Raw genomic sequence first — 27,894 nt, 5'->3', positions numbered from 1 at the left:
TAATTTAATTTTTAAAAGTCTATGAATAAAAAGACCTAAGATCATAGGGAACGGAGTATTCTCTGTAGCCACAGGACTTAACATACACACCTTTGTGAACAACCTAAATTCATAGCAGCAGCTATATTTAAGCTAATACTAATGATGAGCTTTACTGTCTTCCACTATATATGGGACTGCTGCTGGAATCTCAGGGAATTTAGCAGTCGTGCTGGGCTGGCCATCTCTGCACAATGCTCAGTAAAGCTGCTGTGTAGTGTCTGTGTGCCTAAAAGGAAGAAGGGGCTGCATATGAATAAACTAGTCTGACAGAAAGGGTCAAAGCCTAGCTAATGGCTCCTATTTTATTTTAACCCCATTGCAACCGGTGGTGGGTCAACACAGGATGGCGGTGGTGATGGTTGTGTGAACTGCACTGAGCAGCAGTGCAGTAACAGCTGAACGTTAGTCCCAGCTGCTCCCGCCACATCCATCCCTGTGCCACTTCTCATTCCAGTTCAAACAGTAATTTCCCTGAGAAATAGATTTCCTCTGCATTCAGCAGGGTAGCGAGGAATCCCATCTTCCTTAATCCCACTTCTGGGACTTGTGCATTGCGGTTGTCGGAAGAAACTGCTACTTTTAAATCTAGAATTTAATTAAAGTATCCCCAGGATTTTTCTCCCGCAATTCAGTGACCCTTCTCTCACAGGCTAGCCAGAATTATTTGCAAACTGTTCCGGCTACTACAGACAAAAGAGGTCTCTAAGCTGCACCAGTAGCTGTAATTAACACATGAGCATACGTCAATATGTAATTGACTTCTCAGGGAATTCAGTGCAGCCACACAACCAAGCAACTCTGACAAACTTTTGGCATCCAGGCAGCAGCTAGTCCTGCCAGAAACTGGAACAAGAGCAGGAAGAGACTGAGAAGACCAGTTTCTTCGGCAAGGATTTTTCTAAGATCATCTTCCCTGGCTGCAGGGTCACATCCAGGCCCATGAAACCCACGCTGCTTAGGGATCAGGGATCTAGGTGCAGAACACCGCTGCAGAACTTCAAAGCCTTTCCTCCTCCTCTTGGCCAGACAGCGATTATTTACCGTGGCGTGAACGACAGGACCGCAGGGGTAGGTATGATGAATACGGGCTGCAGCTATCAAGATTATAGATTGTGACCTTGGGTTGAAGCGCAACATCTCAGCAGAAATGGGAGCCCTAGACAGTAACTGCACGTGCACCTCTGCAAGCAGTCTGGGAGAGAAGGATTCGGGGCAGGATTTTTTGCCCAAGTGAGCAATGGGATGATTAATTGTACAGAGGGAATGGCTCTTCTTTGAGAAGCAGGCTAATAATTGCATTTGTTTCTCTGCAATTAGTCCTGAGAGTGATAGGCATAGGCCACCACTGACCCCTGTGATCAGAAACACAGAAGGTGACCATTTAAGAAAGTTACAGAACCCAGCCAGGTACACACGATGTTTTCCATGGGTGGGAGGCCACACGTTCCTATTCTGAAAAGAACCATAAGGTGGCACTGCTTTGAAACATTACCTCCTAATATTTTCCCTGACGTTATCTATACTCCACAAGAACACAGGGTTCCCACAGAAATCAAGTGAATAAAGTCATCCTACAGAAATCTCCGTGATACAGTGTGGGTTAACATCATTGGCATATGTACTTTCACATATATTATTTACTCTTAAATTGCTAGGTTTTGTCCTGAAAAACAAAATGTCTCAGTTTTGTTCAAGCACTGCACCTCCTGTTTCAAAATGTACATTTGAGTGTGTAACACACCCCCTCTTTGTACAACTGACTGTCCTCTGGCATGTAATACCATAAAGATTCTGCTCTTTTTCTGTGCCACATTAACACCCAACAAGGACACTTCTAAGAAGTAATTTTCTGTTTCACATATAATGCGAAGGACAAGAGTGGCAGAGAGTTTGGGAAAACAGGCTTTGCAAGCAGAGTCACAGGAAATGAATAGTGGTTATGGTAAAATGAACTACAGAGATTCCCTGTGACTATTGATTTGCTGTTGTAAAACAACACGGTAGAGCTGGCACCACTTTAAATGAATGGCAAAAGGGACCTAAAGCCAGCTATGAGAAGGGAGGAGATGATGACAGTCTGGGAGAGAATAGTGCAAGACTGTCATTCTTAACAAATCTTCTTGAACACAAAGATAAGGACCCTACTGAATCTCCAAATACCCCGTGCACACACAGAGAATGAGGTCCTGGTTATGTGTCAGCGCACAGTGCCAGTTATTCATAGCACTAGGAAAAGAAATGGGTTAGAAGATAAATGCTCACCGACTGAAGAACCGTCTGCAGGGTTGTCACGGAGGAGCACAACTGATGTGAAAACAGCAAGGCCATGAGTTCAGGTCCCCCTTGATCTTCTGTATCCATCTGGTCTCCTGTACTGCAAAGAACTCCTTAGCTTGCAGGCAGGCCTTTACTATGAACATGCAAGGTCCTAAACCACTGTTATATTTGCAACTATACTACCACAAAGTGTGGCTTGCCCACCTCCAGCTACCACATGCTATGCAGAAGAACACAGTAGGGACAGACAGCAGAACTACCTGAGCCTAGCCTTAGATATTTTCTTTCTTACAGGTATTTTTGATCTAGCATTACATCCCAGTAGTGACCTTGCACTGGCATCCTTTCAGCCAACGGACTAAAGTTTTCAAAAAGCCAGTGAGACGATGGATGGGCCCCAGACCCCTTTCCAAGCACACTGCGTGGTGGAATAACAAAGCAGTGTCAGCTACAGACTGACTTCAGAACACGCAATTGACAGTGAATTGACCCAGGCAGGCTGCATCTCAACAGACAAACAACATCCATTCATTCATGCATCTGTCTCTTTGGATTAATCTATACATTCTGTCCATGGAGCAGAAGACACACTCATACACAGTCTGGCAGAATGTGAAGCAGTCAAGTAAAAGAGCTGCAAAGCCACCAAAGCAGTGGATGTCCTCATTCACTATAAACTTACTGGTATTTCAAACAGGAGAATATGCTAATTCATACCAAGAATGTAAACATAGATCTCTTCAGAGTGTAGCAACTCAGATGATTTTGAGTTGATCCCTATCACTGGTAAGGTAATGTGAAGCTTACGTCAACTGGAGTTGTCTGAAAAACCCTCCATGCATTTAAAAACCAAAAGGCAGCGATAGTGGGAGGCAGGAGGATGGAGGAACTTGTGAACATCAGCATGCAGAGTTAATAAGATTCTATCAGTAAGACTCATATGATGAGTTTTAGTCTTTTTTTTTCCTCTTTTGAGCATCCAAGATTGTCTTTATTTCAAATATCACCATAGGAGCAGTAATTAATTCAAATGAAGTGGGATTTACTCTAAATGAGCAAGAAAAATATTCCAAAACATTCCAAGCTCCAAACCTTAACAAAAAGAAAAGGATTTCTCTTTAAAATACAACTTTCAGAGAAAATTAAGCCCACTAATATTTTTTTTGAGTCAGCAAATACACTGTGTAAAAATGGCACACCGGCTCTCTTTGAGAAGCAGGCTGTCAAATTCTCCTTTTCTGTCCCCAGTAATAGCTAACTGAAGACTACCAGTGCCAGTGAGAAGCACTCGGACCTACTTGGCTTTTACAGATCTTTTTGAATTGGATACTAATAGCAGTCACCGAACTGGAGCCCAAACATTAAGTACTATTACGCTCTTTGAATCCAATACAGAAGCACTTCAATTATCCAAGCTTTGTGTTATCCCAGATGAGGTCATGATTCTTAATGCTTATCACATTGAATACTCCTGCCATTTTCTGAAAGCTTGATTATCAAAATTATCCTTTGTCCCTTGTGGTGTACAGATAATTGAGGATTATACATTTCATGCAAAACAGGCTTTGTACCTCATTAAACAGACCCATCTATATTTCCACAATGTAATTCCTGAACATAACCTGTGCAGTTTATATGCTCATGACTGGACAGCGTGATTATGCTAACTATAAGGTAAACTGGGCTGTAAGTCTGAAACTGCTAGAAACCCACAAATCAAGTGGCAGGGCTCCAGCTTGGGAAGCAGATTGATTTGCCGCGCTCTGAATAGGCATGCAAAATGGCACCATTTGTTACGTTATTCAAGCTGTTTAGCTGAACAGCGTTTTACTCATGTCTAACTTGCACTGGCACTGATCACCAGTTGTTTTCAGTAGGCGTGAGAGTCCAGAAGGCAAATCATATACAGCTCAATTAGTTTAAACTAGTACTACAAAAATGTGACATGCAGATACTAATTCTTAGTCTGTTGTAGCAATGCAGGATACTTAAACAGAGCAACCTCAACGTATGAGTTCACATACACCCTTTTTTATGTACTGGTGATGGACTACGCAGAACTCCTCAGCATGAATTAATTCCCATGTGCTTACCTCGAACACAGAAGTACACAACAGTACTGAGGCATCAGACTCACTAATCGCCATTACTAGTATCTGCCTGGCATTCTTAAAAGGGGAAACAAAACCCACAAGACACACAATCAAAGTCTAGGGGGAAACCAAACACTTTACTAATCAATCAGCCTGTCTTCTTGGGAAGAGCCCACGGAGAACGTAGGGAGGTTCACAACTGCCAAAGCATCACAGGAGCCTGCTTCCCGGATAGCAGCATGTCCTACCAGCTAAAAGAAAAACTCAAAATATATCGTTAGCCAAAACTGGGACATCAACTTCTGCTCTATTTTCAGGAAGACAGGTTTACAGGTGATACATGAATCTAATCCAGCTCTTTGAGTAAACTATGTCACTCTTTCATACCTCATTATCTGAAAAGCATCCTAGCAGCGTAAGATAGCCGAGAGAGACCTGCACACAAAGTCCTAGTCACAGGGCAACGCCACGCAAAGGTGCTGGCTCTGAGGGAAAGAAGTGGGATTTGGTGAAAGGAGATGGGGAAGAAAATGTCTGGTACCTGCCTCAGCCCACTGACTGCAGAAAAGACGGAGCAGCACCGAGAGCTGGAGAAGGGGACAACAGAGCAATTGGGAAGAGCTACACAAATGTCACATAGCAGGAGAAAGGGACCAGGGCTAAGGCAAGCCAGAGCTGCGGCACCTGCCCGGGGGGTCTGAAAAGACGCAGCACTGGTGGATGGACCCCAAGAGGACAGCAGTACGATGGAAGGTGGGAGACAGCGTTTGTGGGAGCACCTCCTTTGGAAGGAGAGCAGAAAGGGAAGTGCCTGCAGAAAATAAAGAGGTTATCATGGAGCAACCCAAGGTACAGAAAAAAGATGGCCATTACAGCTTCTGAAATGACATTATTGTGAGCAAAGGAACCCGGTCAGCCTTTCTGTGAACAAGTCACGGTGTCAGGCTGTCGTGCTCAGAGCATGCAGGTCACAATGGGCATTAGAATCAGCAGGGATTCAGCTGGTGAGCTTTATGCCATTTAAAATGCCTCAGAAAGGTTGTTTCATGGATATTTCAGCATGCAGAAACTTAATTTGATCAGAAACATAATTATCTGTGTCCTAGTTCTTCTCTATACCTAAGTATTTGTCTCTAGATTTATGCTATATATATATAAAAAAAAAGATCTTGAATGATGTTCAGTGACCACTGGTCAGAAAACATTAGTGCTACCTGTAAAAGAAATACATTACGGTGTTTTAAAATCAATAATACTGAAATAGGCTTTCATTTTTACCTTAGCTTTTTATTTCTGAAAGAAGATCCTCCACCAAAAATGTGATTTTATACAGCTAGAATTAGTTTACAGATTTCACTCGAAAAATTTAATTCATCATACTGATTTCTACTCTATAGTGGTTAATGTACTTTGACCATGCGGGAAGGCAGTCTCAGCCAAGGGTGCCGAGTTTAAGTTGAGTTTAGCTCTTTGCAGGATTAAGCCCCATGAAGCAGAAGTAGTCTGCAATACAGAGGAGGTCAGAGTAGAGTAATTCTCTAAGTGAGGCTGCAGATTATAACTCGTGCGGCAGGTTGCCAAGGAGCTGCTAGGAGCAGAGAACAAATACAGATGGGAGGAGGTGGATGCAGCAAGGGTGGAACTACACTAAAAAGGCTTTGGCTACAAAAGGATGACAACAACAGGCATTAAGAGCAGACAAAGCCCAGGACCTACAGAGCCCAGCCAAGGATGCTCCAGCAGAACTAGCAGATAATGCTAGAACTAGCAATGCCTCTTCCCTTAGCTGGAGTTCCACGACCACAGCCCTGTCAGGGATCCTCAGCCCCGAGCCACCTCCTTCAGCTGCTCGCTCTCCTCCCATCCGCTGCTCGGTGACCCGAGCACCGCTCCTCACATATGCCAGAGGTGCTGTTCCTTTCCCTCTCCCCCATCCTCCTTTTCAAACTGAGGTATGGGGAAGGAAAAATCGCATGAGCAAAGTCTGAAATTGCTAAACAAGCTCTAATCTTAAACCCTGTTAGGATGAAAAACCTTAGTAAGCTCAATAACAGATACAAAAACCCGAGAGCTCTTCCCTGCAGAATCATTCAGCTATTTCAAAGCTGCGCTGGTTTCCCAAGCACTAGTTTAGGAACATTTCTTTATTCAGGAGAGCACTGATGCATGTGGCTACACAAGTGTATGCTTTTACAACGCAGTGTTTTAGAAAGACAAATTCTAGTCGTCTTGGAAAAGACAGTCATTTAAAACTATGGGGTTTCCCCTTGGCTTCTTTAGAGAGCCTTACACAGGAAAATTTTATCTCTCGCCCTCTCATCTAACATAGTGATAATACGTATCTGTATAACCTCATAGTGGTGTCATGAGGATTCGTTAATGCTTATAAGCACTGTGAAGATGAGAAGTCCTGCAAGCGTTAAGGTACATCAAGGCAGTAGGTTTTTAATGCACACTTAGCCCTGTGGTGAGTATCTCTCCCCTTCCACCAGCCCCTGTTAGCATCTCTAAAGCCGTTTGCCAAAATCTGCCTGGTGGGACAGCCAGAGCAGATCACCGTATAGGCCCAGGGGACTCAACCAAACACTCAGAGGAGTAAAGTTAACAATGCTGATCTCAGCACAGCAAAAATTTTGAGAACACACATATACTTTCAAAATCCCTACAGCAGCAATGCTAAGGAAGAAAATGCGCTTAAGAAATCAAAATGGGCTCCAGCAACAAAGAACAAATGAACCAATTGTTACTTAGCTTAGGGAAAGTATTGCTTTTTCCTCATTTGATTCAATGCCATGCTTCCCTCTGATTTAGGGATTTGTGTCTTTCATTTCTAAATTACATTCTGTCTAAATTCAGTTACCATAGAGAACAGTAAACCCAGACTGAACACCTGGGCACTTGGTACAGGCAGGCTATTCTGGAGGTGGCGGTTCAACACACCAGAACCAGCAATTAAAAACCACCTCCAGCACGCTCGGCTTTGCTAAGACTCGTGACGACAGCGCTTGGTTCCTCAGGCAGCTCCTCTTCCTCTCTCCTTTCCTGCTCTATACACGGAGACCTGGCCCACACACTGTCCCTGACCCCGAACTTGGAAATAGTAGCTGTCGGGTTGACTGTCCACCCTGCTCAGGTACAGACGGTCACATTCTCCTCTGTCCCCGACAGTGACCCACATTCTCATTCAAATTTACTGGGGAACCACAACTGGGAGACCAGAGCCGATGGCGCAGGCTCCAACAAACTCCAGCAACCAGCTCTCGAGGACAGAGGAGGTGAGGCACAGCGACCCAGCCTGGACGGTCGAGAGTCAAACTTCATGTGTTTGTTCCCTGAGCATCAGGAGCTACCCTGGCTCTGCCAGCTGCTTACAAAGGAGGCACGAGCACCCTTTGCAATCACTAATAATGTGTTATTCTTACAGTGGCATTGTTACGGGAGTGCTTCCTATGCCCAGCTTGACAGTATTTCTAAAACTGTACCCTAATCTCAGAGGCTCTAGCAAAAAATGCCATAGCTGACCTGTAATTTAACGTCAACCAGCGCTAGAGTATGTCGGGACGCACGCGTATGGAAAAGGCTCAATCCTGCTGCGGGCGACCTGTCCTCCTGCAGGCAGCCATTCTCCCTCTGGGCAGGGGCAGGCAGCAAGCGATATAGCCTGTGTGCTCTCGTCCTTGCACTGCTGGATAATGGGGCCCAGAAAAAAGGGATTTTAGGCAGCAATGAGGAATTTCAAAGCTTTAAAGAACTGGCGAAGAGAATCCAGCCCTTTGTAAGTCTGAATACTAGTTTGCCACAGGAGACTTCATATGATTTCTGTGATTCTAGGAAGGTGTCTGCCTTTCCTTAATGAAAACATTCTGTCACCACCTGTCAGGAATAAATTCAGGAAAAGAAAACAAAACAATATTGAACTAGAAGGCAGAATCTTGCAAAACATCAGAGCTGATTCATCCTTTCCCATCCCTTCCCCCCCATCCTATTCTGGGCACCACGCCGAGAATACATTAACTTAACCTGCCTGGGGTTTTACATTAGATTACTATCCACTACCAGTGATTCGAAGTTCCTTTATTCTCCACCATTGCCATATTATGGAATAAAAGCAACTTCCTCTTTTTCTTGAGTTATTCCAATTTCTGTAGAGTCTGGCAGCAGAGCTGCCAAGTACAAAAGTCTTGACTACTCACTCCCACCTCTAGAACTGGTACGCCAGGCTATTAGGATATAAATCTGTTATTTTTCTCCCAACATGTGTGAATTACCAGCGTGTTACATATGTAGATACACATTCTTGTTTGCTAAAGCTGCACTCCTACTTTTTAGGATCTGAAAACAGTAGTTAAAAGAAGTCACCTGTGGCAGGGCTAAGTTAAAAAATCCTGTTGGATAAAAAAAAACTTTTGGATCACACATTAAAAGGAGGAACGATAAGTAAGTGTCAGGAAACTGTGGCTTCTATTACCACCCAAAGCCAGGGACATTTTATTCTGCATACCCTCAACTCATTCTATGTAGTTTCTGCAATGACAGCACTTGGGGTTACAGCCTAGAAAGCAATCTGGTCACACTGCTCCCCAGTAATCACAAAAATCAAGCGTTATTCATATAATATAGCACTCACCACACTGCAGAAGGACCTTTTTCCTGCTCCTTTCCCTCATCAAGGCAGCCTCTGTGCTCAGCTGCCTTCCCACGCAGGTGCTCTGCAAGCCACAAAAGCCCAGTTTGCCCAGACCAGTAGCTGACCTGGCAGCAGTGAGCAGCGGTGAAAGCAGCTCTCTCTGAAAAGTCTTTTTTGTGTTGCAAAGCAGTTCAGAAAAACAACTTGGTCTACCTGAGCTCTCCCACAGCCGGAACAAGCATCCTCAGCGACTGGCTGCTCAGGTGGGAAGGGAACAGCAGGGGATGGGAACAGGTTGGTCTGGCAGGAGAAGGAAAAAAGCCTCTGAGGCTGGACACAGCTTCTCGGCTGCAAGGCTGGGCACGGTTATACCTTTGCTGAGAGTGGATGCAAATACCGAAAAGCTTAGAAAAGTTGTCTTAATTCTTTCTTACTGAAGGCTAAAGGTCAGAGGGAATCTGTTTGCTGAGAAGGCATCCCAAGTCTGTACAACCAGCCCTGCTTTCAACAAAACAAACAGAATAGAATAGAATAGAATAGAATAGCCCTGCAATCTAAGTCTCAGGAAGATCTGAATAAACTGAATCTAAATGGTAAAAAGCAGTGGAAAGAGTATCTCTTCAGGCTTCCCTTATACATAAAAAAGCAAGAAAAAGGACAAAAATCCCCCTTTATTTCTGAGCAAGTCCATATGTATCATACATCCATTTGCACTCATTAGCTCAAGTAGGCCAGTACCAAAGGCTTGCCACTAGGGGATATGCCCTTTTTAAACGGTTAATGGAGTTTTAATTAATTGTGTTATCTGAAAATATATCTTGACAAAAAGCAAGATAATTGAAATGCATTAAAAAGTATGTTTATTCATCTGCCCAGAAATAAGCTGAAAAAGACAAAGAGAACATGTAATAGAACAGTTTTTAGAGCATCTGAAAAGGACAGAGAACTACTGGGAGATTGGCAAATTCAATTACTGCTATGTATAATTGCATGCTAGCAAATGTCCAAGATGAACAATAATTAAAAAAACCAACAAGCCAGATGTAAATACTAATTCATTTACAAAAAAAAGTAGAATATATGAATCAAACTAGCAAGCTTTAATACTATATTGCTGTTGGGAAAAAAAGACATATTTTCCCCTTCTGGAAAAGATTTTGACTTCCCATTGAGAATAAAGAACTTTAAGCCATTTTTTTCAACTAGAGGTTAGTTTTTCAGGGGAAAAAGATCAATATTTTCAGCAGAAATTCCTTTTCTGTGGTGTTGGGTTTTTTTAAATCAAAACCTTATTTTCTATTAAAAACAGCTTTGACGAAATAATATGGGCCAGTGAAGCATTTCCTTTCGTAATGGTTTCTGGCATTCAAGGTCAGGCTTCACTACATTAAATACAATGGCTTAAGATGAATTGTTCAGAAGCAGGAAACCAGTGACCGAAGAGCCAGTGTCCTCATTTTATAGGTCCTGAAGCCACATGAGATCTGTCAGGGCATGCACAGATGTTGTAGTAAGACAGAAAAGGTGAGCCCTAACCATTTTTCACCTTATGACTGGAGGTTGTCATTATGTGAACCTATTATTAACTCCATTTATTTGGCTGCTCAATCCAGCACAGCCATACCCCAAACAATGGAAATGAAAAACCCTTCGGAAATTGCAGTTTTATCACTGGTCAAACCTGGAAATCATCTTTGTCAAAGGAGGCAAAATTTCCCTCCTTTCCTCACAACCAAAAAGGTCAATCAGCTCCTCTGTCCCTTTTTTTTCCCCATGTCTGTTTGGAGATTTTGGGAAATGTTGGTCCTGGCGCAGGCAAGCTGTCGATAAACATGCAACCAGCCACTCTGACCTACCATTGCCCTGAACGGGAGTCACAAACACATGAAATGACTTTAAAAAAATCCTTCTGTTTTTAGTTCAATGAAGCCAACACGTTTAAGAGATCTTAATCTTCCTTCATTTGTTTTCCCACTGCTTCGATCTTAAGTTATGCACGCATCTCTGAGACAACATCGACTCATAAAACATTTTTCAGCTGACCCGCTTAAACAACAGTATGACTCTAATAGTTTCAATATCTCACAATCGACCTCAGGAGAAAACAAAGCTCAGTTCTGTGGTGCTGGACTGTAAGGAGCATACTGGCTTATATTAAATCCATGCTTGTATCTTGGCTGAAACAGTGGCCAACAGTGGATGCCTTGGGAAGCTTCTCACAACCAGAATAATTGTGTAATGCTGCTCCCCAGAATACTTTCCAGCTGCTGGGGATCTGCAGGTCAAGGGCTTTCCTGAGCCAGCGGTGTTAATTTTGTACTCAGAGGCTTTTGAAGTATTCTTCCTAAATTTGCCTGCTTGTTTTTTGAATCCACGGAAACTTGTGCCCCCCACAACGCCCAATGGCAAGGAGTTGCACAGCTAAATGAGGAGCACATCCTTCTGCTCTGAACCTGGGGCCTGATAGTTTCACTTGATGGCCCCCGTTCTTCTGCTGACAGAGACAGTGAACAATCGGTCACTCTCTAATTCTTCCTCCCCATGTCATTTACACCTTGCTCTCCCCTCTGCTTACCAACAGAGGTGGCAGATAAAAATATGATCAGTAAGAAAGACAGTTGAAAGCCCGTCAGCCATTTAAATCCCATTTTCAGAAATGAACCCAGGGAATTCAACACATAAACCTCACTGACTTTCCATTAGATTTTGGCTCCTTATTGCCCAACTTCAAAGAATTTTACTCCAGAATCTTAAGAAAATAAATTTTAGGACAGAGATTTTAAATGAATGGTAGATATATTTGAGAAAGCCCATTGACATTTATTTATACCACAGTGACACTTCCAACTTACTTTAGACCTCCAAAACTGCAGAAATACCAGCCTACCTTTTAAACATCCTAGTTGGCGTTGCAGAGCAGAATGAATTGCCCGTCCATCATCTATTGCCTGCCGCAGAACACACACCACCCCCGAGCCTGAAGCCTCAGCTTCACTGCCTTGGTCCCCTTCACTCCCTTGCTACTGTTTCGAGTCTTTTCAAGCATTGGGGAATTTTGGCCCCGTTTTGGTCCATATTTGCATCACAGACACTGTTGGCAGAGATGGATCCCACTGCTAATCAGTTGAGTCACAGAAAAAAACTAGCAGAAGCAGTGATGGGGAAAATGAACTCCTTAGCAAATAGGAGTGCTTGAGGTAAAGGCAGGAAATCTTTAGTCCTTCAAAATCAGCGCTGATGTCCCACCGAAATCCTCACTGGCACATCATGTAATCTTTTAGGCACTTAAACACCTCCAGGCACCTAAATTCACTAAAAATCCACTAAACACCACTTAAACCTGCCCCAGTCACAGCCTGCCCAAGCTCTAGCAGAAATCTCCAACTGCCTGTCTGTCCTGTTTCTCTTGAAGGCCAGAGACCCCTATTCAAACCCCCACTCTGCTGTCTTTGGAGCAAGGATTTATTCAGGGCCCCCTCATGCCAGGGTGGCCTGTGTCTCACCCAGTTAAATTGCCTGCATCTTAGCTCAGCTAAATCTAATGCTTAAGTAAGTTATCTGTTGTCATGGATTTAACTGCTAACACATTTTATATTCCCCGAGGGTAGCCAAAATAGTAGAGCCTCTAAAATAGCTGAATAAGGAAAATCTCATTATTACCTCAACCCTGAAATGCAGTCTTTGACCGACAGTGCTATATACTATTTGAAGACAATCTCTGAGCACCTAAAAATACCAAAAAGGCACTTTTTTCCCCCAGCAGACCCACTCCCATTAGCCCAAATTGTCCCAGTATGTGCAGTTTTGCCCAGCAAGTTGTAAAGACCGGACAATGACAACTTGGCTAAGAATAAAGCTTTCATTCTGTTCAAACATCTGGTGAATAACATTTATAGCAAGATGCAGCTTGGTACTGCTCTGTACCTGTCAAGGTATATACGTCCCTCCTAATTACCTTATGAATTAAACAGAGCATTACCAAGCAAGGCTTTTCCCTTTCCCTCCTCATTTGTAGCTGCAAGAGTCACTACTGATTACTGAGCATCAGAGCCAAAAAACACCTAAGAACATTAAATGATATATAATAAAAACAGAAGTAGCACACAATTTTGTCTTTATTACACACTTTTTTTAGCACAGCCTGGATTTTCAGTATATTCTGCCCATAGTAATTTCTTCTTTTTGTTGTCCCTAAATACTAATTTCTTGTTGATGTGTTTGATTTCCATTAATTTCCAAGTGTGGGTACATCTTGCCTGAAGAAATGACTCCAGCAGTATTTGACATGTGAATTTGTTTTCCCTAGCGAAAGTGAACAAGATACACAGAGCTGATATTCAAAAAGATAATAAAAGCAGATACAAATGATAATTTATATCTAATGTGTACTTCAGTGATCTGGTGAAAGACTGTCGAGGCTGAATAAATTAGCTCCTAATACAGTCAATTAAGACAGGTAGGTCATCTCGCAAGAGAAGCTGAGAGAAACAAGTCCAAAGAGACAAGAATGCTGAGGTTTGGAGAACTGGCTTTCCATCCGTTGCCTGGAAATGTAGTCTCTCCGCTCTTAACTCTGGTACTGCCTTCCTGCAATGTCTGATAGACAGCTTGTCTCTATTAACTAGAATGCCAATCTATTTTATTTGAATGACCGGGAAGGGGGAGGTATGGAAAAACATCCTCAGGGATTTTCTTCCTGCTTATATATGCATTAGCATTTTCTTACTAACAAGAAACTGAGTGAAAAGTGAGGGACATATGGAAGAAAAAGAATCAGATCTTTCACCTGGAATGAAATCAAGTGGACCAACATCCAGCTGCTGCACCTAGATACTACGCAACAGCGTTCTTAAAAATGTGTATTCATACAAGCAAGAAAGTACTTGGAAATGCCTATGCCGTCTTTAACCATTTTGAACAGCTTGAAGAGGGAGGAAAAGCAGTGGTGGCCAGGAAACTCTGTACATACAGCCGCTGTGTTTCTCAAATCTGAAAAGGGAGCGTGTAGAGCCAAGAAAGGGGGGCACACTCTCTGGAAGGATGCAACTCCTGTAAAGCATCTCAAATAAGGTGTTAGGATAATTAGGAAACCTCAACCTCACTAGTACTCAGAGGATTTTAGAATGCACTCCCTTTGTGAAGAAAAGGTTGGGAACATATGTAGCTGGAGGGGCCAGAAGGAGGGGGGGGTGGCAGGCAGAGAGGTCTAAACCGCTGCCTAGCAGGAGAGCTCAGTGAGAGCCGCTGAGCTGGGCTCCAGGTTCAGCAGAAAGCCCTGAAAGCAGCAAGCGAGCAGTGTCTTGCTACTGCCCGTCCTTCCTCGTGGTGGTCTCTTCCATTACCGCACAGCTCTGATGCATACAGCATCAGACCTCACTTAGCCCGAGCTGCTCTGCTTTCCCCCACGGACTCCAGCAGGGACCTGAGGAACACATGGAGGGTCGTCTGCCTAAGATGTGCCTCTGCACCGGTGAGCAAAAGTGCAGAGGAGGTTGCACAGAGCATCGTTGTGTCACTTTTGAAGACACAGGACTGCCAGCCCCTGCATACTACTGCTGGCTTCAGGTCACCACTGCCTGAAGGACTTCACCCTGTTTCAGTGACGGAAGCACAGGGAGCCCGCAGGCTCCTCAGAGAGATCAGCTCACCTGGGGAGACAAGGGCTCAGCTTAGGGAAAGCCCACCTCACACACACACAACTCAGCAGCAGCTCCACCCAGACACTAACATTTCCCTTGTTCCACCCATCCTCACAGGTCCGTTTTCTCCGCATTAGAGTTGAAGTTTAGCACACCCCAAAAGAAAGGGCAAGGACATTTCATCTGTCTCTGGCAACAAAACCCAGGTTTTTACTGTGCTTCTGAGACATCCGAAATAACTCTTCTACTTATTGCTCCTTTATGAGCACAAGTGGCACTGGAAAACTTGATCCCAATGGGAAGTGTGGATCTAACACTGAGCTGTTGACCCATACTAAACCCTGTGCAAGCATTTCAGCTTTCTATCTCAGTGGCCCAGTCCTCTCCAGCTTAATTTATTTTTGAAGCAATCAATGAAACATCAACTGCATTTAGGGACAGCAAAGTAAGAGAGGCCCCGAATGTTAGGCTTCCTCTTGTTGGCCATAAAATCACGTGACAGGCGGAACAATAGAAAACCAGGGGCTTCTTCCTATTTTATCTTCCCTTCCTGACAGATATAAAAGCAAAAAGGGGATGCTAAGTCACAAATGGTAGAAAATCCTCTGGAACAGCAGAGAATAAAGAAGAGGCAAAGCAATCGACACTGAGGTTTCATACTCCAGCCTAGAGAGCCATAGCATGAAATTAATTTTAACTGTTGGTTGCCCACACGACTACTGTTTTTCCAAGACATGCTAAGGACCTGATCCATGAACTCAGTGAGGAAGGTTCTCCGATGGGATGCCTAAAGTAGGATCTGGGCACTCATGATCCAAAGCAAGGGCTGCAATTGTGTTTCTTTTTATTTCTTGCTCCTTTTGCCTAAAAGGAGATTCCCTTACTGAAACTGTTCTTCATGCAGCCTTCGTTAGCCCTGAGGTGTTGTCTAAGCATTAGGGATTACAAATTTTATCATTCTTAAGCTAGAGTTAGCTTAGTTTATCTTCTCTTGGCACCGCTCTAGTTCTCGCATACAGCAGAGGAATTTAGCACAGGTGGCCCATAATTCACACGGAGGTCAGTCTGCAATGGATGGTGCACGAACGTGCAGCACAGAACAGGCTGCCAGCATAGACCAGCCTCAAGCCCCAATTCAGCCCTCGGGCAGCTGCAGAATTAGGTACGAAAAAGAAACAAGGCTCAAATACCTTGTATCCACAATCCCCAAGGTCATTTTGACCTTTAATAAACCCTTAATTTCAAATCTTGACCATCTCTGCACTCCCCCTCCTTGTAAGCAAAGGAGTATGACAGGTAGCGGAAGAAGGTAAAATTCAAATGAAGCATTTGTTCCACATTATTCACAACGCAAGGATAGAATTAATCAGCTTTCTCTTACCCAGCCTGTCCAAACTATAATAACTAGATACAGCTACTACTACTAACTGTGTAATAACTATGTAATAATTAACACTAACACTACAAAATACTGCTCTGGGAGTATTTGTAAAAAGAGGTTAGCAATGTCGGGCTTTAGGAGCCTGGCTAAGTGGAGGGTTCCTCTCCAGAATAAAGGGAAATCCTAAATCATCTCGTTTGCTCTGTGTTGCTCGGGCTCTGCCAAACCAAGCGCAGCCGTCGGAGCCCAGATCAGTGGCTCAGACATGCTGAAGAGGACCCCAGGCTCCAACTGCCTCACTCACCACGCAGCGAGGCTAGAGATTTCCCACACCTTTTATCATGAATTTTGAGGAATGTCTTGCTGCTCCAGTTGTCTGAGCTACTGTGCACTTAGGCTGGCGGGCCTAAGGCCATAACAAAATTTGGGAAGATAACACAAAATGAGAGCAAGACAGGAGCAACAGCAGGACAAGAAGCCTGAGCAGTTACAAGATTCATTCTTTTGATAACGCTCCTACACTGACACTTCCCTGTTACAGCCACTTTCCAGCTATGATGGGAAGCAACCTAGGTCCACCTAGAAGGAAAGCTTGCCTTTCGGAAGGAGTACTGACTGGAAGGTCTGTATGCACACTCTCTTACGTCAAGGAAAGGATTCCTACTGACTTTAACAGCTTTTGGTTGCAGCTCCAAAGTAGGGTCTGGTGCTTCTGTGTAGCCACCCTCCCCTCGGCTCAGGTTATTTTTCTAAAGCTCTTAGCGGTGCCTTCACCAGTCATGAGAGTCTTCACACAAAATAAACAGCACCGCTGCCTGGTGTGCAAACGAAGAGCTGTTCCATCCGCCGAAGTCTCTCCCTGCCCCAGATTTTACAGCGAAGGGATCGCCTGCTCCCGTGCAAGGAAGGAACAATGGAGCGGCGGGCAGGAGACCCACGGACCGACCGCCCCGCCGCACGGCTGACGCGCAGAGCCGCGCTTCTCTCCCACCAGCAACCCCGGCCGCTTGACACTCACCACCCTGCCCCGGCCGGCCGAGCCTCCCCCCCACCCCGCCGCAACCGGCTTCGCAGCCAGCGGCGGCGGCCTGCGAGGAAACCCCGCACCCCGGCTTCTCCCCCCGCCCCGCGCTGCCCTAACCGAAGGCGCGTGCTGCCAGCCCCGGGCATCCACGGCAACTCCAGCCTCAAAACGACCCGCCGGGACAGCCGCCGGCCGGACGACGACGGCAAAGTTTGCCCGCCCGCCGCCCCCCGCACCACGGACAGCGCCCGCCGGGCTCCCGCCCCGCCGCCGCCCTGACGGCCGCCACCGGCCCCGCGCCGGGGCGGCCGCTCCCGGCACTGCGGCGCCCCCTGGCGGGGCCCCGCCGGACGCGCCGCTAACCGCCCCCCACACACACACATCCCCCCCCCGGCCGCCACTCCCGGGGCTCGGCGGCGGCCCCGCTCTCCCGGTCCCCGCTCCGGTGGGTGGGCAGCGGCGGCGGGGTCCTTACCTTCCGCAGCATGCTGCGCAGGCAGCGCCGGGGGCTCCCCGCCGCGGCGCCGCGCTCTCCCGCCCTTCACGGCGCGGCCATGGAAGGGGGGCAGCGCGGTTGCGGCGACCGCCCCGGGGCGCAGACCCCGGTCCGGTCCGGTCCGGTCCGGCGGCGCGGTGCCCAGAAGCCCGCGGGCGCGGCGGCCCCTCCGTTCGCGCCGCCCGCCTGCCCACACTGAACGGCGGCGCGACGGCTGCCGCCCGCCACGAGGAAGCGCGGCCGGGAGGGGGGCCGGGCCCACCCGCCCCCGCCGCCCGGCCCCTTCCCACGGGCGCGGCCGCAGCCCCCCCACACACACACCCCGGCCGGACCGGGGCAGGGGCAGCCGCGGCTGAAGACCCCGGAGGGTCGGGGAGCGGGGCAAGGCGGCCGGCTCTGGCCGGGTGTCAGTCCCGCTGCGTGGGCGCCCCACGGAAAGCAGGGTGCGGGGCTCCCTCCCCGCTGCAGCCGCTTGCTCCCGGCTGGGTGGCGTCGGGCGGTCTGGGGTCCCAGCAGGGCAGGGCTGAGGGGTGCTTTCCTTCCTGGGGAGGAGGGAGATGCCAGGCCGGGTGGCTTCATCGCCCCCGGCAGATCGGGGCCGTGGGAAGCCACTCGGACCACGCCGGTCCGGTGCTTAAACACTCTTGTCCGTGGTCACAGTGCTGCAGTTTGCCGTAAGGAAGCAAGCCTCACCCAAAGCAAATTACACCTATTCCAGGAGCAATTTACTTTTCCTGCAAGCTGTAGTACACTGTCAGAGCTACAAGCTGTTCTCGAGTTAAAATAGAATCCGATCTCGAAAGGCATTTAGCGCTAATTATAATGTACTTTCTGTATTAACATCAAATGCAAGAACCCGGGGCTCCTGCTTCCCGGTGTGTGGAGGTGAATCGTTGCTCGGCGTGTTACACCTGCACACACGCACCCCCGGGTGAACCTGCGCGCCCAGCAGCCAGACCCGGAGGAGGGAGCAGCAGGTTGTGCCGTGTCTCAGGAAGATAGGACTGCGTGTTTCAGATTCTGAAGGATGTGGCTTACCTCAGGGCAACCCATTATTTCAAGTTTTCCCTGTGTCCTGGTACGTTCTCAAGTAACTTTTCATGAAATTTCAGTCCTGTGAGCACATAGCGACCCATGGTAAATTCATTTCCAGCACGCTAGTTAGTAAGTAAAGAGCAAAGAAGTTAGAGCAAGTTGTCATCACATTTACATTTGTAATTCGTTTGACGGGAGCAGTTTAGCTGAAGCGACTGAATATTAGCTGGCAGGTTAATACCGAATTCATAACCTTATGTCAAGGGGAGCAGGGAGCCACACCACAGAACTCGGCCATCAAATCTCGGCCATCACATTTGCGATGCTGTGCAGACTAAATCAGATGCTGCTGCTTTTGACCTTGTGGTGTAGGGTATAACTCAGCACAATGTCGCTTAAAAAAGAGGGGGGTCACTTGCGTGGAACCTGCATGACTAGTGGGGTTTTATGTTGGTTATTGTTAACCAATGGTTGTTACATTGTCGGTGACAGCTATTGGGCTCAGATTTGCTGGGCTGCTATTAGCATGTTAATTTCTGTCTTCTGATGCTGGTTGTTAGTTACTTCTCCTCTCTCAGCTCTGATTATACAGGCTTCAGTTTCACTTCTATTCACTTGCTCAGGTTGCCTCTTGCCTTCCTCTTGTCTCCTGAAAATGAAGAACCCCTCATTTTGTCAGAATTTCTGTATTACAGGTATGAGATGATGTTTTCATAGTCACTATAGATGACTATTTACAGAAGTCAGTGGCATTTCCAAGAATACTACCTGCTACAGCCATTGACTCTTCTTGTCCACTGCCCAGTGTAAAACGCTACAGGAGACATCCCTCTTACTGTATCTGCTGTCACCCCTGGTCATGACAGACTCTCAAACGGCTTTCCTTTCTTCCAATCATTTCTCACTGACGTGCACATTAGGAGAATTCAAGACCTTGAACAAGTTTCACAGCAATCTTCCTTTCCTGATGAGCCAGAAACTATCTAAAGTCAGCAGCTGAACGTGGTTTTTCATAGAGCAGTCTCCTCAGGTTCTCTAACAACAGGTTTTTGGAAATCTGGCTCCCCACCTCAAGGCCAGAGCTTTTGTCTTAGAATGCAGGGCTGAGCTATTTGGCCTGGAGATAGACCCTGATGTTCATACCTTTCAAAAGCTGTATTAGATAACTCACCTCAGTGCATGTTTTTTATTTGTTTTCTCATAACAGCAGGAATACTGCTGCCTCCTTCTTGCAATGTTGAGCTCTGCATTTTTTTCTGCAGCTATAAAAGCTTGAGTCCATCCCTTTATTTTGAAAACATAAGCATTTTAAGGTAGAAGAAAAGTTTGGAGTCCAGATCTATCAAGAAATGTGGTGGGCAGGGATTTTTTGATACAACTGCAGGGCCATCTGGCCAACCAGCAGCAAATAATTAACTTCGCTGACTTGTCTTGTCTTGTCTGAGATAATATCATTTCAAGGCATCAAGATTGCTTGTGTTTCCACTCTTTCATCCCATCACTATTCTTTTTTTTTTCTGTGATCTTTATCAGTTGTTGTGACTCCTCGTGGCTCTTGGCACCCACCCTTTCTCCTGCCCTTCTGGTGCCGTAAGGTCTCTCCATGTTCCTCCTCGGTACACTCACTCTTACATCATCCTGCGTGCACATTTTCTCCTACAGTTTTAGCCCACTTCTCATGCTTGTGCAATACCAGGCATCTTCAGAGGAAGTCTGGGCATGAAGCAATGCATGACTTGGTGGGATTGATCCATGATCTCCAGGAACAGATCCTTGATCAGTTTCCCTGTACCCAAACTTACCTCCTCCTCCAAAAACCCTCTAATAAAAATTATGACTGACAAGTATTGTACAATTATTTTCAAGCTTGCTTTGACAAAGCCATGTTAGTTTGCTGGTTCTTCAAAGAGCTTTACTCACATGCAATAATGCCACTTAATCAGAATATGATAGGTGGGAATTCCAGCTCCCGCTGGTCAGCTCAGATGAAGCTTGGATAACTGGAGAGCAACTGGCATTCAGCATGACCACGCTTGCTGCTTTCCCAGTATTTCACAAAGGAACCAAAAGTCCTGAAGTGAAATACATTCCTTGTCTTGTCCCTCTGTTATTGAATTCCCTCTTCTTTAGCCACAAAAATTATCCCCGCTGCCACGTGATCAACCTTTAGTGTGTAATGCAAAACCCAGAACCTAAATTGCTTTTGTCCTCCATTCTTTCTCCAGTGGTGTCTTCCTTCAGCAGTTCCTTGTATTCGGAAAGACTTTTTTTTCTTCATCCTATCTGCCACTTCTGCAAGAATTCGACAGCCCCTCCCCTACTGCTGCCCCACGTCTCTGAGATACAAACTCCTGCGCAGGTTTTACTCTTCCTCAGCCTACTAGCCAGTTCCCTCCAACCACCATGCTCAGTTTTGTTGTCTCCGCTGAAGGTAGGAGAACAACACTTACAAAGTGACATCTGAGCTTTGGACTGATTTTTACTTAAAGTTGTGGTGTCTCTTCAGACAACCGATAGTAACGCAGTCAGGTTGCTTCACTGTGCACATTTTACAAGAGTGGTTCAAGCGATGCTCTGTAGGATACCTAGTATTAGTGGGCTCAAGTTTCACGTATGGGGATGCAAAGATTTTTCTTTTTGTTTCCCTGGTGTTTACTAAATAATTCTATTGGATGCAAAAATGAAAACACATTGTAAAGCACAACCCGCTCTTTAAATGCAGCATGTTTGAAATGCCTCTAGCCAGCCTCATTTCTGCAGGCTCGAATGCAAAATGTTGCTATGGGAACAAAACCTTCTCTCCACCCAATCAGCTGAAGCAAGAGGTGGGGTTTTTTTTTGAATAACAAGATTGTCTGTATCTGCACTTCACCTAATCAGTCAACACAAGACAGAGAACAATCATTTTCACAGCCAAACAGTGGAAAAATATGACTCGTTCACTGCCAAAAAACCCCTATAAGCTTCTTAGGGACGGGAGGTTGCCATCTTACTCTAGAACATGAACAGACAATAAGACAAACTGACAAATCAATCTCATTTGGCAGTGGAATCAAGGAAAGAAATGGGCGTGAAACTGCTCAAATCTAACTAAATCTTGCTTTGGGAGAGAAAGCTTGAAGAGGTCCTCAAAGAATTTGGAATAGTTGTAACAGAGGACAAGACTTAACACGATTATGTGATTGCCTCCTTTACCCCGCCCACATGCTGAGACTGGGTTTGTGCGGTGATTTTCTTTTGCATGAGCTGGTACAGTGTACCCCGAGACAGCAGCTCTGCTGCCCATCCCACCACAGACGGGGGGGTCCAGCCTGCTCTCCCACAAGCTACAGCCTGGAAGCCTCCAGAATCCGAGGTCAACATTGGCTTCCCTCAGTGACCGGTGTGCACTGCTGCTCCTCGGCAGCACGGACCAGTTCGTCATCGAGCACCAGCTCCTCCAGGAAAAGCGGCTGTGGATGGAGCTGCTCTCACACCCTGCTCTGCCAAGTCCTTCACAAGTCTCTCTGTCATTAATGTTTTAATTCAGTCAATGTGAGTCGGAGACCTCTGTCCACAGCAAATTAAAAGTAACATAACCTAGCTTGATCCTCTTGGCTGTAATAGTCCTTTGGCTCTGCTGAGGTTTCGCAATCTGTTAAACTGCAGTAAGCAGATATTTAAGTCCTGCCTCTTGTCAGTCTGTAAGCAGGAAAGATATTTCCCAAAATTCAAAAAAAGGAAAAAGATCAGTAATTTTGGGGTAGTTTTCAGACTAATTAAAATTCTTTTTATTGATAGAGATTTTTCTACACTGTCACATGAGGGGAAAGTACTAAATCAAAATTTAATAATAATAATAATATCCTTTTAAAAATGTTTTAGAATTTGACTAACACTTTCATGAATGGGAATACAGTAAGTCTTTATTAATGAGTGATTGAACTGTCAATCCTCACTCCTTCTTAGTCATTATAATGAATGAAAGCATACCCTTATCAATCTTGGATTCTGTACACACATCACATGCTGTCTCTCTCCTCCAGGAGCTGTCATAGAATCATAGAATCATTTCGGTTGGAAAAGACCTTCAAGATCATCAAGTCCAACCATTAACCATGCCCCCTAAACCATGCCCTGGAGTACCCTATCCACTCGCTTTTTGAATACCTCCAGGGATGGTGAATCAACAACTTCCCTGGGCAGCCCATCCCAATGTTTGACAACCCTCTCAGTAAAAAAATTTTTCCTAATATCTAACCTAAATCTCCCTTGCCTCAACTTGAGGCCATTTCCTCTTGTCCTATCTCCAGACACCTGACAGAAGAGACCAACACCCACCTCACTACAACCCCCCTTCAGGTAGTTGTAGAGAGCGATAAGGTCTCCCCTCAGACTCCTCTTTTCCAGACTGAACAACCCCAGATCCCTCAGCCGCTCCTCATAAGACTTGTGCTCAAGGCCCCTCACCAACTTGGTTGCCCTGTCAATTTAAAGCTATGAAACAGTCCATAGAAGAAAGGAAGTAGCTATCTGCTCAAAAGGCCCATAATAAAAATAATACTATATGCACAGAAATAAAGTAAAACGTGAGCATCATCCCAGTTGTTTTCTTCACACCAAATGTAGACAAACGATCTGTGCTTTGTGGTTCTTGCAGGTATATTGGAAATTACAGTGACATAAATTATTGAATTTCAGATCAGCCTACATTCAGGTCTAATACAAGCATTATTTAACTAAACTTTTTTAAAGCAGCTGAACCTGATTCAATAGTAAGATTTAAAGCAGGAGAATTGTGATGGTCTATGTTATGGTAAGACCTCAGTGTTTCTCATGTGAGTCAGGATGTTGTCAGATGTGATGCTAACTCCAAATGAGAGGGCAGGTTCCTGGTTCAGTCCATTCCACAGAGACACTAAGATCTCCTGTCACTGTGGGAAGTACAAATCCTAGGATGGGCAACACAGGAGAGATGCACAGCTTTGTTCATGTGTACAACATAAATAGCCAGAGAAGTGGACGAGTTTCCGAGCAGACTTCAGCCCAAAACATTGGAATATCACCAAGTTTGAGTGAGTGGATATTAAGAGACCTGACTCGAGGAGGGCTTTGAACACTGGAGCGCCAAGCATGCGGTGGACCAAACAGGGCTGCTGCCTCACTCGTATTCCACGTTGATCTGAGGAGATGCCCAGTACTGCAGTGTGCGAATCATAACATCTTAGAAAGGAGAAGGGAGATGTTTCAAAATAAGCATGGAAGAAGGTCCCGAGACCTTTTCTACACATCACAGTTTTATTAGCTCAGTTACCGTGTTAGGAGTATGAGCACTTGCTATTGCAGCTACTCTAATTTAAAAAGTATTGGGTACAATACGGAAGCTATTTGGTATAAGACAATTATACCAGGATAGTGAATATTGGTTTCAAGGACAAGTATTTCCAGTGTAAGTACTTCCATTACCAGCATAACATGTTGTTACCATTGTGCCTATCCTGGGAGTGTTTTGTCAGTTCAGCATAAGAACTGCTCTTAATACCTGCAGCATAACTGAAGGCAAAAGCATGTGGCACGCAGGAGAGTTGGGAAGGAAGTGGGAGCACATCTTTAAAGCAGTTTTACTACTGAGATACTTGTGTGGTGGACACGCAGCCTCAGTTCATGCTGGTGTATACTGGTTGTCTGGCCTCACCTCAGAGGTGCCTTGATGACAACGGCAAATGGTGCACCAGTAATTTGAATTTAAGGGGGTTTGTTTTATCATTTTGTCCTTGTTTGGCTGAGGTAGAGTTAATTTTCTTCCTAGTAATTGGTACAGTGTGTTTTGGATTTAGTGTGAGAATAATGTTGATAACACACTGATGTGTTAGCTGTTGCTAAGTAGCGCTTATCCTAAGTTAAGGATTTTTCAGTTTCCCATGCTTTGCCAGCAAGCAGGTGTACAAGAAGCTGGGAGGGAGCACAGCCAGGACAGCTGACCCAAACCAGCCAAAGGGATATTCCATACCACAGAACATCATGCTCAGTATATAAACTGGGGGGAGTTGGCTGGGAGGGATGGATCGCTGCTTGAGCATTGGTCAGCAGGCGGTGAGCAATTGCATTGTGCATCATTTATCTTTTCTTGGCTCTAATTTCTCTGGTTTTGTTATTTATTCCTTTTCATTACTATTATTACTATTATATTTGTATTGTTATTTTATTTTATTTTTATTTTAGTTATTAAACTGCTCTTATCTCAACCCATGAGTTTTACTTTTTTTCCCTGATTCTCCTCCCCATCCCACTGGGAGAGGGGAGGAGTGAGCAAGCAGCTCACGTGATGCTTAGCTGCTGGCTGGGGTTAAACCACGACACATTTGCAATATTGCATCTTACTGTAATATTTTCAGCTCTATTGCTATTTGCACTTTCCAAGCTGCACTAAGCAACCTGAGTGAATCCTCTGTCCAGAGCTGTCCTTGTCACTATTTCCTGGAAGCAGTCATTCAGAAAAAAAGATACAATTACAAAATAAGTATTTATTTCCAGTGCCCTTTGTTCCTAGAAATCTGGAAGGTACATGACGTTGATCAAGTAACTGTTCCTGTTCCTGCCTGTATGAATGCTTCCATATGTATTTACACAAGGAATTTGATTATAACTGTAAATATTTAGTGTTATTCCTCATTCACAAAGCAACAGAATTGCCTGATCCTTGCTAAGCAGTACGCTGCCACAATTGTGGTGTTAACTTTTAACTTGGTGTGCATTAAGCTGTCTTGTTCAGGATCATTAAAGAGCACTTCATGTTCTCGCTTTTCAGACAGCTACTCGGTCGGTTTTGCTGCTCCTACTCATTTGCCTAATTATTTTACATGCAAAAAGCCAAATCCTTCTATTATTTATGCACACATGTGTTCCCATTGAAGGCAATCCAAAGATTCATAATACCAAGACATTATGCTGGTAGCATTGGTTGAGGCAGATACAAAGCTTCTCATGTTGGGAGTGAATTTAGGATCTTGTTAGATCCTGGAGCATCTCAAGTCAGAATAAAATTGCCATATTTTAAACTGAAACTTAATAGATTGTGTCTTTCCTCCGCCTGCAGAAGAGGGAAATACTACAATATGTTCTTGCCAGCTTCTGTATCAAAGGACATGGCAACTTCTAACAGCTCCACAACAGATGCCTCATGCATTCCTTAGTCATCATAAAGCAAATCATATATCCAAAACCATATGTTTGTGTTCACTCACCTATGAACTCAGAGCAAATGGCCATCAGCAAGCAGTAGGGAAAGCAGAGAAGTCCCAGGAGTGCTAGCTAGACTGACTTAGCTAATGAAGTGCGCATAAACAGCAAACATCCATCATCATAAATTATCCTCAAACTCCCCTTTCACATGCAGTCATTTCCTTGCATCTAATGCTGCTCAGACAACCTGTGACATCTGTGGCCTGAATCCTGCAAATGTCTAGACTGAGTAGGAAATGTGCTCTGTAAACATGCTGTTCATTATAGCTATTTTACCTACTGCCAGATGGATTGATTTGAAATCGTTTATTGCTTACTCACCCTTTTGCCTATTTGAATTAGATGAGTTAGCAAACTGCCTAGTAGTCAGGAATCAAGTGCTTCAGGCCAGCAAAGATTTTGAAACTGCCTTTTCTTTTCTGCCTCCATAGGCTGTTGCAGGGGAGTTGAACATTTTACATGGGAATACTTTCATCTGAGCTAACGCAAGATGAAAGAGATCAGCTTTGTTAAATAGGCATCGCATTTAAAATAGAACTTGTACTTCAAGCCTATTTGTAGGAGAAACAAATATGAAAAGATTGTAGCTTAATAACTGGCTATGATGTTGTTATTTTGATATATTTTGAACAACAGATAGACAAAGAGATCTAGATAGATAGATCTTAGTAAAAGAGCTCAACTGGAATGTAAGAGAGTTGATACTAAAAAAATAACTTTCCCCAGAAAAGAAAAGACAAGGGAGTAGTAGCAAACATGTATTCATTATCACTATTTCAACATCATCCTCTAGTCATGAGATCAAAATTATTACAGTGATGGTATTAGTACCAGTATCCAGCAATTATTAGTAAAGCAAATATAAACCAAGCGAACCACATAAGCATGTATTTTGAAGCATATGAGTAAGCTCAAGGAGTAAAAACCTACCAAAAGGAACAAAATATTCCAGTCAGGTAGAGCAGACCAGAATTAATGGAAATACATTATGCTGTGGCTAAAGAAACAAGCTCAGCCAGAATTTATGCTCCCCTCCAACATTTTCATGGCATGATGGTAGGTAGCTACCCTACTGCTTATGAGATTATCTAAATGTAACTTTGCTGAACTCAGCACACCCAGCTGCATTTGTAGCAATTTCAGTAACTGCCATTCTGGTTCAAGCCTGTAGATTTTCTAAAAGGTACAAAAATATGTTTGCATTTGGCTTTACCTGCTCTATAGATAAAGTAATTTTCCCCCCAGCTGCTGTAAAAATAAGCCCAGCCTTTCCCAGAGTTGGCTAACTCAGATATGGTGCTGGTGCACCCAGGAAATACTTTGCATGTCTTAACTGCACTGACATTTGAGAGTGCCTGTCCTCTGGAAGGCTGCCTGGGCTGTAGATCTTTTATCCAACGGGGTTTTGACTTCAGTTTTGCATTCTGGCTAACCTTACAGAATTCTTAATTTTATTTAAATGATCAGATATTAATCCTGATGCTGGAAAGCATTTAATAATATCCTTGAGTCCCTTAAGCACTTGCTTAAAGTGCTTGAAGTTTACTACATGTTGAAATGATTTCTTGCACTTATACCATACAGTGCTAGACTGTCCTGAAATGACTTTCTTTCTTAGCATTGCTTTTCACCGCCTCTGTAGAAGAAATGCAGTTCAGAAATGTTCCTTCGCTGTATTCCTTCCCAATCTACTACCATTATCTCCTCCACCTGAAGCGTATTCTGAGGAGCAGACCCTCTCTCATTACAAATTACCATACAGGACATAGCTCTCAAAAGTCCCAGCAGGTGTGTATATCCACACAAAACTATAAATACGGCATAACTTGGGGCATGTAAAGCACGATGGTCCACTTCAAAATCGCAACAATGACCTACTTTTGATAGCAGCAAGGACTCAGGAACATGGCAATTCAGAACGAATGGAGAAGAATTGCTCTGTTTTTTCCCAGTTTGTGTACCTTTTGGTGGGTATTCACACGAGACGCTCAGTGCCTAGCTCAGCTGCTGGCAAGTTGTTTACCTCTACCTTGCCTATAGGGAGGCTCCTTATATGACA

At 44.8% G+C, this 27,894-nt stretch overlaps 1 protein-coding gene across 1 annotated transcript in view; it reads right to left on the bottom strand.

The window, feature by feature from the left end:
* The window catches only part of TMCC3 (transmembrane and coiled-coil domain family 3), a 138,718-nt gene extending 129,518 nt beyond the window's left edge, over positions 1-9,200 (bottom strand). The window contains exon 1 of the mRNA XM_052774282.1: positions 9,040-9,200. The gene's annotated coding sequence lies outside the window, so the exon portion shown is untranslated. The remainder of the gene's footprint in view (positions 1-9,039) is intronic.
* Between the last annotated feature and the right edge of the window lie 18,694 nt (positions 9,201-27,894).

Source organism: Harpia harpyja, chromosome 23 (assembly GCF_026419915.1).
Source record: "Harpia harpyja isolate bHarHar1 chromosome 23, bHarHar1 primary haplotype, whole genome shotgun sequence".
NCBI lineage: Eukaryota > Metazoa > Chordata > Aves > Accipitriformes > Accipitridae > Harpia > Harpia harpyja.
The sequence above is the reverse complement of the archived record's forward strand: the minus strand, read 5'-3'. Positions and strand labels throughout refer to the sequence as shown.